Source organism: Drosophila hydei, unplaced genomic scaffold, assembly GCF_003285905.1.
Source record: "Drosophila hydei strain 15085-1641.00,03,60 unplaced genomic scaffold, DhydRS2 tig00008119-arrow-pilon, whole genome shotgun sequence".
Taxonomy (NCBI): domain Eukaryota; kingdom Metazoa; phylum Arthropoda; class Insecta; order Diptera; family Drosophilidae; genus Drosophila; species Drosophila hydei.
The window spans coordinates 8,824,703-8,841,459 of NW_022045830.1; the positions used below are offsets into that span (position 1 = coordinate 8,824,703).

At 37.8% G+C, this 16,757-nt stretch overlaps 1 protein-coding gene across 2 annotated transcripts in view; it reads left to right on the forward strand.

Annotated features, from left to right (window-relative positions):
* The window catches only part of LOC111603586, a 37,874-nt gene that overhangs the window by 12,426 nt on the left and 8,691 nt on the right, over nt 1-16,757 (forward strand). For both annotated transcript variants that reach the window (XM_023321241.2, XM_023321242.2), the window contains exon 2: nt 5,939-5,972. The gene's annotated coding sequence lies outside the window, so the exon portion shown is untranslated. The remainder of the gene's footprint in view (nt 1-5,938; nt 5,973-16,757) is intronic.

Here is a 16,757-nt window from a genome sequence, read left to right on the forward strand (position 1 = left end):
ATTACAGTTATGAAATTGTTTTTTTTGTTGGTTTGATATCATTACTTCAGTCCTGGCATTAAAAGGGCTGACAGCATACACTTATTAGCTTTATGCCTAATTGCATTTGGCAGCAATTAAAGGTGGATAAATAGCTTAAGCGATAACGAGGCGGACACGGGCTCGTGTATATAAAGTGTGACTGATATATGCATGTGTTTTGTGATAATGCCTCCACCACATCTATTGGCCCAATTTGTAGTTTGCTTGGCTTTTCTAACATGTTCGTCTACTTCTGTTCGATTGGTTGCGCAGTTTAGATTTAAGAGTATTTGCGTGTGGATTTAACTTGTTTTTTTCTGCTTGAATGTAGCCCACATTCGATTCACAGTTGGCGTCTGTATTTGAGTAGTTGTCGACTTACAACACCCACACACTGTTTGCGTATACGTAATTTTTATTTATCTGTTGTGTGTGTCTCTCTCTCGCTTTCGACTTTTCCACATCTATCTCTGTCTATTGTCGGCACTTAAACTTGACCTTTATATTCATTTATTGCTTATTACTGCATTGTATTGTATTGTGGTTGTTGTTATTGTGATTGTTGTTGCCATCGTTCTTCTTGTTCTCATTGTTATATTTGTGAATGAAGGCGAACTTGGAGTCAACATTCTACCCACTTGCACTCAGCCGAACGAGCGTTTCCATTCTCATTTCCATTTCCATTTTCATTTCTTTCGGACAGCTCGAAGATCGAGTGGGCGCTTGCCTTTGCTGTGTATATGCACAAATATGTATTTGAGTATCTACATTTGTTGCAGCTCAGCTAATTTCGTTGTAATTGCCGCGCAAATACAATGGCATCAAAAGCGTCTACTATTACTAAATGCTAGGCAGTGAGGCGGGCGCTCTGTATGCAGTTGTTACTCATTAAATATGCGGCGGAAAAAATAGCGAATAAATCACACAGAGCGAACATCTAAAGAGGCGTTGCATTTCGGACTGGGCGGGCCAGCATCTTGGCTTGCTGTCTTTGTCTATGCAGTGCTTGATATATGATCATGGCCTGATATATGAGCCAGCTATTAGCTATGGCTTTAACGATGCGCCCTGACATTTGCATTTGCGCCTATTGCTGCCATTAAACTAACGCCTATTGATGCCTGCGGTGGGCTCTTTACACTCTGCTGGCTGGCAATCTATTAGGCTTAGAATGAGGCAGGGCTTAAACGAAACGAAATTCCATCAAAGATTCCATGAATGCCACAGATTACAGCACGAAAACAACATGGAAAAAAATAAAAGAATCAGAAAATAAATTAAAATTTTCCAACAAAGCGTTAGAGCATTATCTTAAATACCAAAATGGCCGTTAATTCCTGGGGTCTAGACAGCCAAACAATTCTAAGCCGAGCCCAGACCTGTTTCACAGCCATATTAACACATAACACGGCCACAAATCCACAAAAGAGCTATCCAGGAATTAGAAGAACCTGCAGCTCGAATGAATACTGAAATCGAAATTGGAGTGCATTCGGATTAGAGTTGAAGTTGAAGTTGAAGTTGAAGTTGAACTGGTTTCACATGGTCTCTCTTGTGCGCGGTGTTTTTGACCTTTGATGTGCTGTGTTGTGTGTGCGAGTAGTAGACATAGTAGACGGGGGACAGACCTTTATGAAAAGCTGATTTTATAATAAAATTCATGGAATTTTGTGACTTTAGGCGCGGCATACAGTCAATGATCAATCAACTGCAGCAGTAGCTGGGGAATCAAAAACAAAAACGAAAACTAGTATGAATACGATTATGAGTATGGCTTGACTCGCACACACACACACACACCCAGCATCAGGTTTAATTGATTCAAATGAAGAAGCAACAACATGATGATGACGATGATAATGATGCTGATGATGATCGCTGACTGAATGACTTTTGTCTATCCATCTATCAGCTTGAGTTGCTGCTTTCTGTATATGTAAATCGATGCATAACAATCAAGTCCCAGTAGCTGATCTCTTCATACAGATGCCGAGCTCTCTAAAGCGCGCTCTGGGCAATATCGTGAGTCAAACGTCAGCGGAATTATAAAAAAATCTCAAGAAATGAAACTGCAAACATGCAACTGTCAATTGTTGTTGTTGTTGCTGTTGCTGTTGCTGTTGTCTTGTCATGCAACGTTTTGTAGCTCTGTTGTTTTGTTTGTGTTTATAATTGTGAGTGGCTTGGCAGCTCAGCCCAGCCCAGCATATGGCCCCACCCAACCCCACCGAGCACCACAATTGGGCACTTGCCAGTCAGGGACGTTCAAGCGCATCGCGTTGAACTCAACAATTGTTATCCGGCTTATGCATTTGCTGCGGTCAAAGTTGACTGACAGTCGGACTGAATGTCAATGTGCGATGCCGCAAATATGCATAAATATAATTCACATATGAATTTACGTACGTAGCCATGGCGCAGTTCCGTAGAGCCCGTCAACTTGTAGACTTTTCCATTGCATTCAATTATTAAAATTAGCTCAAGTCTCGCAAGTCGCTGCTAATTGCCAATATGCAGTTGCAGTAGGTACACAGCTTTTAATTATAGAGAAGTCAATGTGCAGCGTGGCTTAAGGGCTTCCAATTGAACAAGGGGCATGGCTAGGTCAACAGAGAGAGAGAGAGAGGGGATAGAGGGAGCCTTAGCTGAAGATAAGCCGCAATTCTAGCTACCTGAGGTCACGTCAATTTGTTGGATCAATGAAGTCATAAGTCTACAAATATTTAATCTGTTTGCAGTCATCAGCTGCTTTGTTTACGTCCAAATCGAGTCTGAGTACCCATTCTTATCTGTGAAATACTTTGCATAAATGGCTAGCAGTCATCGATGGATGGATGACTCGCACTCACTAATTGCCTCCGGGGCTGATGCGGAATTTGAGAGGTCCCTGGGAATTACAGCAGCGCACTTCCCTGTCCACTAAGAATAACAAAACCGAAAACGAAAAACCCACCACATGTAGAGCTAAAAGCAAAACTGAGCATCTGGATAAACCGCTTGCGTGCAAATGTTGTCCTGTCCTGGGAAAACTATTGAAAGGCGGCGGGCAAGGAAACTTGGGACATGCAGTGCAGCAGGTAGTAGCAGGCAGTTAGTCGAGGCTCGTTGGACTCGCTCTGCGGTGGCTCCTTAAATAAAATCATTAAAAATAATGAACGCACTTCCGTTGCGCTCACGTCGGGGTCTTAGAACTTTTCACAACATTAAAATAAGGCGCTGCAGAGGGGATCGGTACGGAATGCCGCACAAATTAAAAGGTGCGCGACTTGAAGTCGCGTCGTGAGTCGCTCAGCAATTGCAATTACATATGTAAGGTTGTGAGGTGGCCTCTAAAGCCAGAGCATGCAGACACAGACCGAACCTGGGTCTAAACCAAAAATCAAAAGATGTGGGCAACATGAACGGAAATAAAGCGTACTGAATTGACTGCTCTTTGCTGGTGGTGTTCCCAGCTCACAGTTGCCAGTTCCCAGTTCCCAGTTTATCTATAAAAATGCGCGTAGAAACAAAGGCGAGTTGGTAACTTGATTGTGGGGGCCGGACGACACATATAAATTATCAACGAAGCATTTGCTGGAGCAGTCAGCCAGCTGCTAGTTATGCGTAGATACACAAACAGATACAGATACATATACAGACATGCATATAGCCACAGATACAAATGTAAGTAGCTACAGGTACAGCCTACGCTAAATACTCAGAGTGAATGAAATTCTTTGTATGCTTTCCTGTACTCTGCAGAGAGGGTATTTACACTTGGGTAAAATTTCGATGTGTTTTAATGAAACCCTTCAATACCATAATATATCAATGATGGAACTTGTGTATTTCCTTCTTTATGCTGAACTTAACTTGTCAAAAATCTATTCATCATAAGCTCCTGCTAGTGTATCCACTATTCGTCATATGAATTTGTCAAAAGTTCGTCATCTTTGAAAAGAATGCTTACAAGATATGCTAATAAACTTGATTGAGCTTTTATGTTCATAACATGTTTTATGAGTGAGTTTCGTGAATCAATGCACTCACGAGTATTCCAAAATTATGCATAAATAGCGATGATTCGCCTTCTGCCTCGAGCACTACAATCGTTGAGCGTCGCACCCATCTGCTTTAACAAAAGCCCCACACAAATTGAATAATATTTATTTTTAAATCATCTTTTCCATACTGTCTGTGGCACACTTCAAAGGAATAATATTATTTAGAATTGAAATTAAAACCAAAAAGTAGTTGAATACCTGTTTTGCTCTTTTGTATTGAATCGTAAATACCTTGCCAAGTAACATGCCCTTAAGTGCCTTTAGACTGAGTTTTGAATGGGATTTCCACATTCCCTTCCGTTATCCTTGTTCAAAAGGTTTCAAAGGTGTTTTAAAGATTAGTATGAGCATTTCTACGCACGTTCACATAGTGGGAAAAGTATATTTGTTGTCACACACAGCACATGTGGTCTTTCCGTCTTTTGGTATTGCAGCTCGACATTGAAATTTGGTATTTGTACTATATCGACTCTTCTGTAGCCCAGACTGAGTCGGCTTCAATATGTTTTACTGGCCATCTTGACCTCCCCTACCGACAAATGGCACATGAATTATATTTCGAATTAGCATCAACATTGATTGTTTATTAAATTAATGATCGCGAGCACTCAGACAGCAGCGCTGGATTAGTCTCCGTAGAGTGCATAAAACATATGCATATTAAACTGAATGTTATGGCGCACTATACTAAGTAACTACTGTATAGACTGGCTGACTAACTGTGCGGAAAGTACCTTTGGGATGATTTTATTTTTATTTTTGTTATTTAGTTTGCTGTTTTTTCTGTTGTTTACACAATTGTTGAGAGAGTGGCAAAGTGCGGTATCACAATGCTGTTGTTTCTGCTGCTGTTTTTTCTTTTTTGTTTTGTTCTGCTGGTGCCTTATTAGCCACACTTTGCTTTATTTACCAAGCGTCGTCGTCATCGTCGTCTGCCTTATCGTCGCCTGCTCCGAATAAAGCTTAAAGTGCGATGGGTGTTGTGCTGGGAAATAAGGTCAGACCCAGAACTTTCCAAAATGACTTTTAGAGCTGGCTGGCTGGCTGGCTGACTGACTGGCTGTTGCGTGTAAATATATTGGCCAAAATACCGCAGCAGCCGACACGGCCACGGCGCAAACAATTAGTCAAGTTTACTGGGGCCCATTTATATATCTGACAGATATGCGCTTTGCATGAGAGGCCGCAGCTTAAGCGCAGCCATTGACACTCAGTTGGGTCGACTACTAACCCGTTTTTTCGGCTGTTGGCCCAGCCAATTACCAAGCCCACAACATAAAAATACTTCCGAGAATGTATCTCGAGTGTGTTACGAATTTGTATCTCTTCTGCGAGCAGCAATAAAAGCTCGAACAATTGCTTGATTCATGCGACGCCTCGATGGTCAGGCAGCAAAAAAAGCGACAAAATAAATAAAAAGAAGAATCAACCTACATATATGTTGTATCTGTGTGGCTCGCCAAGAGGCTCGGATGCTGTGACGCATCTGCCAGCGGAGTAATTCAATTGCTCACAGCTGATTGCTTTCGATGAAGTCTTCGTTTTATTTGATTTCTGATTTCTGATTTCAAACTTCAAACTTCAAGCTGTGCTGTGGCCGTTGTTTGTTTTCATTTACCATAAATCTTCACATAATTGCAGATATTATAGACACACATATCTCACATGAATATATTTTCATTTTCTATTTTGAGAAAGCGGCCCGCAGCATTAATTCGAACATTTAGTATATTTAAGACGCGTGTGAAACATTTTCATTATCAAAATAATGCAAAAAATTCATGTTTTCATCGATGTTAAAGAGCGCAGAGCTCATCAAATACAAATACGAACACAAATATTTTAATATTATTTTTCTTTTGTTTACTTTGCAGACACGCAACAACAGCCGCAACAACCATTTGCCTGGTAATTATTTAATTATATTTTATGATATTTTTACGATTTATTTTATAAACATTTTATATTTTGTTGAGAGACATAAAACAGACTTTCTATATGCATTCTTGATCTTTGTACTTAGATAAAGCTTCCCAGCTTTCGCTGTCGTCACTGGAGTTATATGCAAAATACGTCAATGTTTAGCAAACAGTTCATATCTGGAATTTATATCTCTATGATATAGCTGACGCCATTAAATGGGTGGAAAACGTTCTCTTACGTACAACTCAATTGTTTATCCAACATCTGGCAAGCCCAGCAAACATTTAGTTCAGTAAAGTCTTATCGAGTTTTTGTTCTATTATATAGTTCTAGAGAACTTTATTATTTTATAGTTTCCACAATTACAAAACATCGAAAACGAAGCCGTAGTCTAGCTGCACTTGCAAGGGCATTTCGGCTTCGGCTAGTTACCATTCTCTGGATGTGCAATGAGTAATGTATGAATAGCTCAAGGTGCTGAGCAAAAACACAGCTCAAACTTTTAGTTGCTTGGACGAATTCAGCGTAACGGTACCACTCACACACACTCCATTCGTAATTCTTGGGCTATTAGCGTTAGAGGCACGCAAAGCTGTGCAACATTTAGAATATTAAATGTGGGTCAGCAGCCGGCACAGAGATGGGGGCCTATTTCTTATATAATGAGCGGCGATCAGCGTGCAATATTCCCATAGGGCGTCATTAGGTGTCAGCACCTGTTCCAGTGCCAGCGCGCACAACTGTTGTTTGTCGGCTGGGTCAACAGTTTTAACTGCTAAGCGGCATTTAGTTAGAGCTTTCGGCTGAGCTGGTGCGTTTTAATTGCAGCCTGCGATTCCGTTGGGTCCATGCAGCTAATTGCTGCACACACATGCTGGCTAAAAGTGTTTGGCCCACTCTGCGCTGGCCCCAACCTTTAACTGGTTTTCGTTATTTTTTTTGCGACGATATGGCTAAATCGCTCAGCCACGGCAAATGAGGTCGAAAGCCAGCTATACACAGGTTTTTAAGTGGCGCTTGTCGCTTTTCAGTTCGAACTTATGCAAATCGTTAACTTCAGTCGAGCCAGTTGAAAAATATATATACATAGTTAAATATAATTTGTGGTAATTTGCGAGTTCGACTTTAATATTAATGCATGTTTTGTTTTTAGCATTTGAGGTCGGCGGCAGCATGCGAGTATCAAATGATTTGCCCGACTGAGTCCCATCGATGAATCTTTAGCTCAAAGCACACGCTGAAATTATTGCACAACTCAAACAGGCATTTCGCATCATTGAGAGCGATTAACTGATGTCAACCAAAAAGCGGAAATTGAACAATAGCTTAAACTTGCACATGCATTGCAAATAATTGCTATTGTTTTTCGCTATATAATGTTTTTGTTATCATTATTATACACTTTCCTCTTCTAATGAGCAACGATGTGTGCTCATTTGGCCTTCATCACATGTTCTTTCATTATTAAAGGTGATAATCGAATCAACTTTGCAGGTTGTTGATGTTGATGTTGATGAAAGATGAGGATTATCACAAAAGATGATTCTGTAGATGTTTTTTGGCCAAAATTATGTGATTGGTTCACTTCACAGCTCAAGAACTCCCTTTCACCCTTTCAATTAATGGCAATTACAGATTATAATCAATATACTTTACTTCTCGTTAAGTATCCATCATCGCAGTTTCAGTCAAACTGTTTAATTATTTCAGTAACAACACTCGAATATTATATAATGTTTATATTTATAACGCTGAACTTTGAACCTGGCTGGAACAATAGAATTCACAAATTGACAAACAACTTCATCATTTAGCCAAAGCTTTCCATAACTCTTTTTGCTGCATAAATTACAAAATGTCGTCAGCTGTCAGAGATGAAATATAAAGCAACAACTGGTTGACTAGCCTTTGGCTCCATTTTTGGTTTATGACGCAAACTTTTTCAATTAAAGTCGAAATTTATGGCTAAACATAAATGCAAATGTGTTGCTTGTTGCTGATTTGATGACGAAAATGTTTGCCAATCTCAATGTTAGATTAAGTAAAGATGGGAGACTTTTTGTGTTTTTATTTAAGCATGATGTTTATAAATAATATGCTCTCATTTTGGGTCAATGAAAACGAATTGCAATCGGTCTTAGACTCTTATAATGATAAACTGTTGTTTATGTCTAAGAAAAAGTTAAGAGTTCTAAATTTCACTTGGCTTCAGAGCTGGAACACAGCATGTCATTTGAAATTGTCTTGGACATGGTTACGGTTTCACCTGGCTGGGGCACGTAGTTGAATCCACATGACATGTCATTTTGAGCACAGTGAGAGTTACTGTCCAAATTCTTGTAGTAAAAGTGAATACGGGCAGCGAGCTGACCACTCCGAAGCGGGCTGAGACATGAGCCGAGTTAAAGATCTGTAAATTGTTTTGGCACAAGCCCAAGCTCCAAACTTCGGACCTGTCTAGCTGGCCTAAGAAAAAGTCCAAATAGCGCCGGGGAGCAGCAATTATGAATTCGCTAAGCTGTTTGGCAGCTGCGGTAGCTGGCAATCTTTGTTAATTATCTAGAGGTCGCCGAGGCAGGGGGCAGCTCAAAATTCTAATGAAAAGCCACGACATTTGCGTCAAATGTGCGTCAGCATAAAATGTAGACATTGCCTATATCTTTATTCGTATCTGTATCTGTATCTGTAAATGTATCTGTATATGTATATGTATATGTATATGTATATGTATATGTATATGTATATGTATATGTATATGTATATGTATATGTATATGTATATGTATATGTATATGTATATGTATATGTATATGTATATGTATATGTATATGTATATGTATATGTATATGTATATGTATATGTATATGTATATGTATATTTGTATCTGTATCTGTGTCTGCCTTTGTATCTGGATCTGCGCTTGGCACGTTTCGTTTGATTGGCCAGCAAATAGCAAAAGCCGCACAACCGCTTCAGGTGATAAGTTTGTGAATTTTGTTGTTCTGCTGATTGTTTATTTTATGTTTATTCACTGGACGCGTGCGCCAAGTTTTTTGTGTTAATTTGTAATAATTAATTTGAATTTGTATTTTTTATTTCGTTCGTTCAATCATAAGCCAATGAATTATTAGCGAGTATAATGAGCGGAATTTACGCTATATATATTTTAACATTTTTATATTAGCCAAATCTTGGAAAAGTACTAGAAACTAGAATTAACGAAACTTACTATAAAGCTGCCAGATTTGGAACTGTAATGAAATAAAGTATTTGTGACTTTAGTTTTATGGCTACTGCACTGCACGCCCAAGTGCTTGGCTTAACGAGGAGCTGGCATACCTGAGAGTCATATAACCAATACGGAAAGGAGGCCCCTCTCTCCACACACAAGTGGGATAGCTGCTCCTTAGTTATATGTGTTGCGTGTAGCATTCATTCATTGCCTAAAAATTATTCGGCGGGGAGGAAGAGACAGCGTAACTTGTGTAGCTTGGCTACTGGGTCTGTGGGTCCCCGAATGAAAATGCATTGCAACTGCACCAACAATTTGTGGGCAATAAATTGCCAACAAGCGACATCTCGTGTGGCGATATTTAAGCTGTTTAATGTGCGGAACGTAGTAAGAAATCTAAAAACAAAATCTAACGACAATTTTAAAAATTGTTATTGTTTTTTTTTTGTTTGTATTTATAAATCTATTGTTTCTCGTAACAGTATGACTGGGCTTTTACCTAATCTTCCATATAGATTGTACTAGCCTCACTTAGCTTCTGTGTGTGTGTGTCGCTAAAATTGATTTGTATTTATAACTTTTGTGTGCAACTTGATGTAATTTTTATTAATTGCCAGATCGAAGCGTGCCGCTAATTTGCCCATGTAAAAGGCCTGTACTTTGGCATTCTATAAGCTCCATGCGGAATTGCGCACTTCATCCAATGCTAATCATGGGCACGCTTTATTACGTTTGACATGCATGACACCAATTTGCGTTTAGTGCAGCTGGGTGCGTGCTTGAATCGGGATATATATATATATATATATTTATATATATCTAAAAATATACATGCTTATATCATCCAGTCATAAGACTGGCATAAACAAGTTACGTAAATTTGTATTACAAGAGCTTCTTTACAGCGTTCAACTTGTTTCTTTGCTTATACTTATTTATACAAGATATATTTAATTTATACTTTAAATTTTGTTGTGGTCTTTGCCAATGTTAAGCAAAGCTGATTTCAATCAAGCATCTGTTAGCTAGACGCTTAGATTCTTAGATTTTTTGAATAGTCAAGTATTTAAATAGCATACATGATAGTATTCCACAGCACTTTATCATTTCTTAAAATCACAATTTTCAGCTACTTAGATTTGTAGTTAATTTTACAAAAAAAAAAAAACGAATTTTTCAGTAGAGCCAACGTTAAAAAGGAACTCAAACGTGTAGAAATACTATGTGGTGCTTGTACAGGGTATCAGATAGTCGAGCCACGTAACAAAACATTCACTTGTTATTCAATTAAGCATGGGTCAAAACAGCAACTGTGCTCATAGAGCATGAATCAACAAGCGAATTGAAAACAAAGAATTTCGATGAATTTATTGCAAACAATTTGAGTAACTTGAAGTTATATTAAATAAAATATAAAAAAGCAGCTCAGCTCGCATACATGTTAATCGAAACGAGTTCCCACAAAACGTAAAAAAGTGAACAGCAAAAAAACACACAAACACCTTTTCTCAAGCTGCGCGGCTGGGCATTTGACTTTATTTGCGTAATTTGTTAGAATGGGCTAATAAATAAATTTTATGAATTAACTTAATGCGCCTCACACGTTTGGTAACAACAAAAACAGCAACAAATGTGAATACACGAATCACACGTTTGGCATTTGGGCAAATTTTATTATTGCAAAATATTTATTGGGGCGAATTGGTTTTTGTGCGTACATTTGGCAATATTTCCTTCGAATTAGTTCCATGCGCGCTGCCTGCAGTCGAGCTTTCAACTCGGAGCCTCTGACATATTGAAATTGGAATTGCAATTGAAATTCATAAGCAATTTGTACGCTAATTGAAATTCAATGGACTGCGCCTAACTCAATGGATTCGCCGGTCTCCAAGAGAATTGAATGCTCTTCCTCTGGCTCCGCTCGCCTCGCAGCAATTACAAAGCAAAAATGTATGCACATTTGAGAGCGCAAATGAAAAAAAAAACTCAATTGGTTTTTGCTTTGTTAAAAATACATTTTGCTATAAATTATACAATTTTGAAAAATAATTTGTACAGCGACTGAAAATGAAAATATTGTAGCACTCGAAGCCTTTAACTCGTACTTTTATTTAAACCAAATACTGGGATAATAATGAATATTATAATTACGCTTAGTATATATTTTTCTTAGACTTCATCAATATTCTATTTTCCACTTAGAAGAATAGAATAAGATTTAAGCAACTAGTTGGGCATGGTTATAAGATCTGCAAATTATAGATAGTGACAAGCTACATTCTGACTCTGACTCTGTTTAAGAATTAACGGTGTAAGACCTTTGATCTTTAAGGGCTTAAAATTCGGCCAGAAACATTCTCATTTACATGAAAGATTTTTTAAAAGGGGAAATCAAATGTTAAGTTACAAAATGCTATAAAATATTTGACTGGCGAATTTTAATTTTATAGCTATAAAAATAAATTAAATTGAAAAAAAATATATAAAAATCATTTTAAGAATTTGAAAGTCAGATTTGAACGAATTTCTTGTCAATTAAAAATCTTAGAAAAGCTTGACTAAGTATTTTAATTTCATTAGCTATGGATATTTAGGGCTAAGTTTAGTTTTAGGCCGGACACTCTAAACGGAAGTGTTGTGGGTTTACTGTCCATAGGTAATGCTCTCAATAATCAAGAGCACCGTTCGCTAGAGCCACGCCAAGGTTTTCACCTGGTGCGGCCGCATGGCCACAGTGTGGTTTGGCTCTGTTTGGCAGGCGAATGCAATTGCCAGAGAGCTGAGACCATATTGCGACCGCAGACGTCGTCAATTGGTGGCCAACAAAGCCATAAAATTGCAAAAAAAAACAAAACGAAGCGAAAAAACGGTTAGTAGTTTCACATTTTTTGGCAGCTGGCCCGCACAACAGCAACAGCAACAGATAGCTTAACAAAATCCAAACTTTTCAAAAATTTTCTCACGTAACAAGTACAGAAAAAAAACAAAACAGAAACCAAAAAAAGAGCTAAGGAAAAACAGAAACGGGCTGGGCCCAAGCAATTTACTTGGCGTCTGTTGTTGTTGGTGTCTGGGCGCATGTTTAGAGCACATTCATAGTTAGTATACATATACATATACACACACACACACACATACATTTGCACATACACTTACATGTATGGGTATGTGATTTTGCTGGCAACATGTTTGCCAATTTTTTGGCGTCTGCGCAATCCATAAGAGGGCATTAATGCTGGCTCGCTGATCGCTGCAGACTCGACTACGACGATTCTAAATATCAGGCAATTGCAAGTAGCCCCGGCTACCAACTCAACAACCTTGGCTAATGGCCAGTGGACTGACATGGCGATATCAACACAGCTGGAGCTGCAATGGATTTGGCTCTTGGCATGTTGCAAGCGCACTTCGCAACTTAATGGCTCGCTGCCTGGCTGGCTACCAGTTGCTTAGGCTTAGCTCTGGCCTTAGTCGATTCAATTCGGTGCGGCTCATGTGTGTTGGCCAATTGGCTGGCTATGACTAAGCAGGCAGGCCACAGACTGTCTTCGGCTGCCTGTTTATCTTGGCCAAAGAATTTGACTCTTGATCTTTGCAAAGGCCCAGCCATACTGTCCCTATACGCCGCCTGGTAGATAGTGGAAAATTTTCACACGAAATTCAACAAATGCGCGTTAATTGCTTGACAAAATACAAATATCGCTAAATTTTGAGTGAGACCCCAAATATGGCCAGATAGCATAAAGAGCTTTCTATCACTGCGACAGTTGATCGATTAAATTATCTACGTTTTTGACTTGCCAAATCAAATTGACGTAAGGTTAACATTTTTGAATGCACATTTTTTAAATTCTTTTAAAATAATTGCAAAGATGATAGAAAACGATTTTAGCTTAATTTGAAACTATTGTAAATTTAAGAATAAAGCTCGGTACTCCTAGAGCCCTCTACACTCATCAGGTGATTATTTATCAGAGCTTATCTAATTGACATAATTTGTTAGAAAAGTGGGGTTGAATCTGTAAATTTTTTGCTAAAATATAAACAGTTGAGTTCTAATAAATTTAAATTAGTTCAATTAAGCATTTAAATGTAAATGAAATTAAATAAAGCAAGCGAAAATTTCCAGTTAATTAAGTTTATTATGGAAATTGTTTTCGCAGTAATTGTGTATTCTTCCCGAGTTTTTATTAATATTTATTAAATTTATTTAAGTGCACAATATAATATTCCCTTAATTCTGATGACGCTTATTATTTGTTTCTAAACCTAAAACTCACATCTTTAGTGAATGTTTCTAAAAATAATAATGATGGCAATGGCACTTCGCGAATACCCTCTAATGATATCATCAATTGACAATTATTGTAAAACAAATGGCGCACCTTAAGAATTATTAACATATCGATTACCATATCTATTTCAAAAAGACATCATAATAATAATAATAAATAAGTAATTAATTATAGCGATTCATCTGCTAATTTAATAAGTTTTATTCAAATTCAAATACCTCTAAAAGAATCTCATATAAATGTATATCTGGGGATATTGCTGTGACGAACGTGAGTCGTAATTCAATCACCCATCGGAGCCATAAAGAATATTAATTTATATAGAATATGGCAATCAGATTACATAATCCGCAATCCACATTTTTCCAGTTAGCCACCTAAGCGAGTATATAGAGCCCTATCCTCGGCTGTTTATTGCATCTGATTTGAGTGTTTAATTAACATTTCTACGCTTCATAAAGCGAAGCTAAACATTTGTTTAGACTAAGCGATATTTATAACTTTTTCCTGTTTTAGTCTTTCCAATTCTTTGCGGTGCGTCGCGCTGTATGTGCCAATTTTAATCATTCGCCTAATTTGCTTGCCTTTTAGCAGTTGTGCACTAAATAATTAAACACTTGCCACGAAAAGCCCCAACATATATATGGCCTTAGGTATCAGGTCGGTATTGTTGGCCTGTCGCCTCTTGCGTCTGACTCTAACTCTCTCGGTCTTGGTCTGTTTTTATTTATGGCATTTATCATTAGACAATCACATGATTTGAATGCCAAAGCAGCAATGGACGTGTCCATGTGCAGGCCAAGTGACTTGGTCAATGCGTAATTGTCTGAATACTTAACACGCATACGCACTGTAGGCTCAAGTGTGTTGCGGCCTAATCTTTTGTTAAGCTAATCACGACTTTTGCTATAGATCGCATTGAGAGCCGGTAAAGCCCTGCTAGTATTGAGAACATGCCAAGTAATTTTAATAGTATAGACATTTTCCAATACACTGTTTTAAACAATATATAAATAGTAAGTTTCAGTTCTGGGTTCGAGCCTATTCCATTAAAACCAGTTTTAAGCATTAACATTGGCAAACAATTCAATTTAGTTTGGGGCAGAGCACGCAGATTGAAAGCAAGATTAGCCAAGAGGCTGGCTGAAATTGAAAACACTTTCTCGTAGAGTTCCGAGATCGCAGCATAAGCCGATAATTGTATTTTGAGCCGTGAGGATTAACTTTTACCGCCGCCAGGCACTGTTGAGCTTAATTAAAAAATCTGTAAACTCAATTAATATAAGGCAAATGCAATTGCCAAATGTCAATGGTCATGCTGCAACAATTGTTGCAGCCAGCTGCCAGGTGCTTGCAGCACCAACACCAACAACATCAACAACAACATTTGCTGAGTACTTCCCATTACAGTTTTTATGGTTGTTGTTGCAGCAACTGCAAATGTTGCTGCGGCTGTTGCTGCTACTGTTGTTGCCGTATGCTTTGCATATTGTTATTGCTCAATTAACCCTCTTAGTAGCATTTTTCGCTAGTAAATTTTTACCCGTACAAGTCGTAAGAAACCCTTTCAAGCCGATGACAAACAATTTGCCATATTATCTGTATACCCTATAGCCATATACTAACTGGCAACGGGTATATCAGAGGCTTGCTTATTTTGACTACACCAAAGTTTTCAGAGCAGAGCATTCGATAGTCGAGCAACCTCTACTAGATCAATCTGAGCTATTTTTTTGTCGAGTTCGTTTTCGAGCTGGTGAAACTTGTCATTTGACACGCCTGCAAGTGTTCCATTGTTGTAGTTGAGAAATGATTTGTACAATAAGACACTCGAAATTTATATGCGAATCTTTTTGTTGTGATAAAAGCAAAAGCCTCCAGATAACAGACAGATAACTGAAAATGTCAAATAATTAGCAAATGGAAAAAAACGTAAAGCATTCAAGCTTAACTTTCCCTCTAGTCATTTTATATATATATATATATATATATATATATATATATATATATATATATATATATATATATATATATATATATATATATTTATATACTTTTTTAATTGTTATTTGCTTTTTGTTCGATTGTTTGCCTGTAGGCAATTAATTAAATAATTTTTATGCATAAATATTTACATTTATTTTGGGGCTTTGAGCCATTTTTGTCTGACTCGTTTGCCTTTCTGAAATGCTATGCGAATACCTTTTCAGCCTGTCGTATGTACTTATGGCTCAACTACACAGAGGCAGATAAACTCTGTCATGATAAATGCGAAAGAATTTTGAAAAAAAAAGAATACAATCTAAGATAGCAATAAATAATTAAATAATATGAATTTATATAATGTATAATGTATGCTATGCATTGTACAGTACAGGATATGGCAAAGTCCATCAGATTTTGAGACCTTTGTGATAAATAAAAAATTCTGCTCAGCTGTCGCTTGGCATTTCAATGAAGTTTCTGGCTATTGATGTGCCACACATAAGGCAGCCGAGCCATTTAGAAATATGCATATTATAATGCAATGCGAAAAGCTAGCAATATAAATGTAAATTGAGAAACATAACTTCGGTAAGACTAAATGATGTCAAGGCATTTACTTTCAAAAACGAATTAAAAAAATTATTTACAAAAAGATTTCAGCTCGGACAACAAGAAATTTTATAAGCAACAAAATTACGCACAAAAAAGTAAAATTCAAAAAAAAAAAAAAAATGATTCCAAAACCTGCTGCTGGCTCAATTAACTGAAAAACATAAAGACAAAGTAAACTTCATGTCAGCTCAGCCTGGGTCCCATTAAACCGACGACGGCGCTGACGCCTCCCCTGACCCCAACTGAATTCCATCAGTATGGTAAACATTAAACATTTACTTATGTCGGCTCCGACACTAAAGCAAATCTGCGCCTTTTATACAATTTCGTAGCGCTCGTCTCGATCTCCTCCGACGCTGCTTAGTTCTGGGCGTCAGACACTTTTTGAGCCAACCCGTACGAAATTACGCCGCATAATTGCTGTGAATTTGCTGTAGTTAAAAAACTCATTTTTATTATATCTTCAATCCTGTCAATAAAAACGCTCGTTTGTTCGCTTTTTACTCTTTTTATGGTTGCCTGGAATTTGTGGAATTAATTGCCAGTTAAGTCACATGAGCTTAAGCAGTTCGTGCCAATTGTGCAGGTGAGATAAGTGTGGAGGCCAATGATTTTATCAGCGAGATATGAAGAGCGGAGCTCCACA